Source organism: Lactuca saligna, chromosome 7 (assembly GCF_052625555.1).
Source record: "Lactuca saligna cultivar CGN05327 chromosome 7, ASM5262555v1, whole genome shotgun sequence".
Classification (NCBI taxonomy): domain Eukaryota; kingdom Viridiplantae; phylum Streptophyta; class Magnoliopsida; order Asterales; family Asteraceae; genus Lactuca; species Lactuca saligna.
The window spans coordinates 21,491,827-21,496,137 of NC_136423.1; the positions used below are offsets into that span (position 1 = coordinate 21,491,827).

Consider the following 4,311-nt stretch of genomic DNA (forward strand, 5'->3'; position numbering starts at 1 on the left):
ATTATTAATTTCTTAGAAAAAATAATTATTACACTTTTTTAATTGATTTAATTGAAAATATCGAAGTTTTTTTCCATTCATTTATATATCAAATTCTTTGATTCTTAATTATAATGTTTATGCATAACTTTGTGACCAAAATTTGTTGGTTTTTATCAAATATATACGTTAATTTGTATCATTTTTATTTTCACTTTTTATTCAATAATATATAAAAGTTGATTTAAATGTGTTAATTATTTATAACAAAGTCATAAATATATTAAAAAATCATTTTGTAGTTTACAAAAACAGTTTATTTAGATTTTAGTTTATTTTAATAGCCTGCAGATGTTAAAAAAAACAAAATCTTTTTTTTTTTCAGATTGCAGACGTTTGATCTACTTCAAACCCGACCCAATACATGAACGAGTTGGGCTGTAGCCCATAGCATCAAAATAATAGGGGCATCATTTTGGTCCAATTCCTAATACTTTATATATACCTTTGGCCCAAAGTTTAATCGAAATAGTCCAATAGTGATTACCGGCGTTTGAGGAATGAGAAAACAAATCATCATCTCAAGCGTAGGCGCGAAGCACCTTGAGAAAGCAAGCGAACTTCTAGAAAAACATATTGTCGAGATCGAGGATTGGAGAGCCTTTAATCGACATACGTCTGAATTGAGTAAATTTCATCATTCTCAATTTCTCATTATAATTTTTCTATTTCTCTCAATCTCTCTTAAACCTACTTGCTACTAAATGCTAGTGAATTTCTTTACTTTTCATTATAATCTGAGATTTCTCTACTATAAGCTTCCTACTATTGTGATATCTGAAACCTATATAGTGATAAAGAAAAATTTAGTTTGCGTTTAGTTTCCTGTAAAAATGATAACTCAGAAATTGAATCTCCATCTCCTGTCATCATTATCTACAAGCTTTTTGCCTTTTACTCTGCTTTCTAAATATTTGATTTTTTATTTTCTACAGTGACTCAGTGAGTCGATCAGCCAAAGACGAGGGCGATTATGCCCTTTCCCTTCAATAGATTAAGTGAACATGTGTTCGTGTTTTTTTGCCCTTTTTCTTGAATTCTTGAAAGACAAATTTACCTTGTAGTCTTGAACCTGTGGTGTTTTGCTGGTGCCTGTCAAATTTTGCAAAGCAAGTGTTTGATGAAATGCTTCTAAGATGATTAAATTGAGTTTTTTTGGTATGATTTTGGCTTTCTTTTGGTGCCTGTATCTATGGACTTTGTACTTTAATCCTTTTTTGAAGGCCAAATCCTAGTTCTATTTACGTGTTTACTTTTTTTGACTTCTTATACTTTATAATTTTCTTTGTATATTTTTTAAATTCTGAGTTTTATTTACTTATTTGTTTAATTTACTTCTTTACATGTTGTATTATACTCATTTGTTTAATGTTTAGTAGATTTTTATTGCACTTGGAAGTACACATTCTAATTATTTCATTGTTACATTGTTTTAACTATCTTGTTCGATTTTACATTTCCAAATTAATCAATTATTGGGGTTTGAAGAAGGATATACAATTCAATCCATAAAACAAGGAGCTGAAAACTTTTAGCACGTTCAATTTTTGCCTTATTAACTTATTAAAAATCATACTTGTTTTTTACAGTTTTGTTCCGGACTTCCGGTGTTGCTTAATTTTTTTTCTTACATTAATTTTGTTGTAGTTCGGTAGTATTGAAAGGGGCACTATTATCTTCTACCGCCCAGGGCATGAAAAACAATTGGACCGGCTCTGGTCCACCTCTTTTGCTGCAGATGTCTACAAACACCTAAACCTCTCTCTTTTATATTATTCTAATAACTCTCTTTTTTATTAAATAACAAGGAAAATTCTTCCTGTTAAACCCTATTATTGTTTTCTTTAACCTATGTTCTTTTCAAAAGGATGAGAAATTAGGATCGATCCGTTAAGGTTTATAAAGAAAAAGTAACAGGTGATGGTAATGAATTTAGTTAAGTCGCTAATAGTAACGGGTGACCATAAGGTCCGACTTAGAACTAAATATTTGGATTTTGGATAGTGTTAGATGTATGATGACAATAAGGTCTGATTTGAACCCAAAAAAATGACAACAGTTTACTGATGTTTTTTATACTAACTGGTATATATATTTAGAATATTTTTTTATACGTGCCTACCTGGTTAGTAGTCTACTTACTTAACGATTGAAGTTGTAATGTCTATTTTTGATAATTACTCTTATGTTCTGGTGTAATAGGGTTTAAAGTTAATGAAAGAGCAGTGACGCGAGCATTGTTGGATTTAGAGAAACTATCAATAATTCAACATCCCAAGGTATGTATCATGCATGTTATCATGCATAAGGAAATGCATTCACCTGAATACCAACACTATTTGGTTCTTTAGCATAAACTAAAAAAGAGTTGAATATAACAATGCCAACAAACTAACCATGGCAACTTCTTTAGCATGAATTGGACGAGATGAACCAACAGTTATTGGCTCCTCGAATTCAGTGAATGTGAACCAACTATTATACTGATCATATATATGCTCAGAAATAATAATAACAGATTGCAAAGAGAAATAGAAAAAGTCAACAACTCACTTGGTCAATTGCAAAAAGAACAGGTATATCTTCCTACTCCAGTTTCTTCCTATTGTATGTCAAAAGAAAGCGAATAGTTATGGAATGAATCCACATCAAATTCAAATCCTCAATGAATGATATACAGATTCTCGAAATGTAAGAACAGAAGCGTGTTACTCGATGGATAAAATTTAGATTTGCAAATGTACAGGTAAAATGAAAGGCATATACAATACCTAAACTTCATGTAAGTACAGGCGTCCTTTCTACTGAGTTCAGATAAAGGAGCGGAAGTAAACAACGGTCGTCCGTTAGGGCCGATGTCAAGTGACATATCGCGCTCATCTTCATCGAGGAGGCGCCTGCGGTTTCTTTCGTCCGAGATGAGATCATGAGCTGCATCATCGACGGAGGAACCAACAGTCTCTTCCTGTTTCGACTTTGTTTTCACATCGGCTTTGGATTTAGGCTGAGCTTTCTTATTGCCCGCCTTTGCACCCAAGGATTTGGCTTTCTTTGCCGCGAAAGCTCTGGAAGATGTCAGCTGAGAAGATTTGGAATTCGATGCTGCAATGGAGGTTGGGATGAGAGTTGACTTCGACTGTGCAGAGGCGACTGCTCGGAGAAGCGAACGCAACATTTCTGTAATACGATCCAATACCATTGTAAAACATCGTGTTCATAGTTTACTTGTTTGTTACCTTTTTTGCTTTGTGCGTTGGTTGCAAATGTCATTTACCAAACCACCATTGTAAACCATTAACAACATTAACACAACCACAATCAATTCATTACAGTTATACATATCGAAATAAATTGCGAAAACCAAAAGAATTGGTCTAAGTAACGAAATCAAGGAATCTGGACTTACTCAGTTACAGCTTCGATGTCGATTTTGTAAATGAGAAGCTTGCGTCGTTCTCACTTCTCAGCAACCTTCGGTGAAGCGGAGGCCCACGATTAGCGATGGTGGAGCGGCGGTGACTAGTAGGGATGGTGTAGTGACGGTGACAAGTAGAGATGGTGTAGTGGCGGCCGGTAAGTGTGAGGTGGCGTGGTGGCAAATTGCGAAGGATAAGCGAATAAAGGGATGTATTTGGGTTTCGAACGGAGAGAGCATGAGATGCCTTCTTCTTTGTGACTTTTGTCATATATATTTGGAAAATGACTTTTTAAGGTAACAAAATTTTGGTTTTTTAAGATAACAAAATTTTGGTTTTGTTCTATTTGGTTCATTTTTTTTATTCTATTTACTATTGATATTGTTGTAGATGTTCAAAAGATATCATTATTACCAGGTATTGAAAGTTTTCGGCGAGTACGTTACTCAGGTCGTCTTTTCCGGCAAGTTTCCAGCCAAATGATTTTTGGAATAATTACCAATCTAAAAACGATTTCAAGAACACTCACTTTCATCTGTTCGTTTGTTTCTATAAACGATTTTAGTTTTCGTGTTTGTCGTTCATGTTTAAGAACACACAAAAAATTCTTGAGTGTGTTCGTCAGTGAGTTTGAAGGTCCAGAAAGCTAAGCGTTAAATGTCAGAAAGCGAAGGTTGAAAGTGTGTCGGATCTGAGAGGTGCTCATCTTCATCGTGTCCAACAAAATTAAGAGATCAAAATTCTCAAATTCAATAAATCGATTTGTCCCAAACATGTTCGTGTGTTCTTCATCTTCACCTGTTCAGAAACACTTTGGTTTGCACACAAATCTTCAAAGATCCCAACGATTTTGGAA

The 4,311-nt window shown here is 33.9% G+C and overlaps 1 long non-coding RNA gene across 3 annotated transcripts; it reads left to right on the forward strand.

The window, feature by feature from the left end:
• The first annotated feature begins 522 nt into the window (after positions 1–522).
• LOC145005063 (uncharacterized) lies at positions 523–3,317 on the forward strand. 3 transcript variants are annotated; one of them, XR_013662496.1, is made up of 3 exons: positions 523–666; positions 2,242–2,615; positions 2,786–3,317. It is a non-coding gene; the product is annotated as an uncharacterized LOC145005063 (long non-coding RNA). The 3 variants fall into 3 exon arrangements; XR_013662497.1 differs by having other exon boundaries at positions 2,242–2,318; positions 2,453–3,317; XR_013662495.1 differs by having other exon boundaries at positions 2,242–3,317.
• The last annotated feature ends 994 nt before the right edge of the window (positions 3,318–4,311 follow it).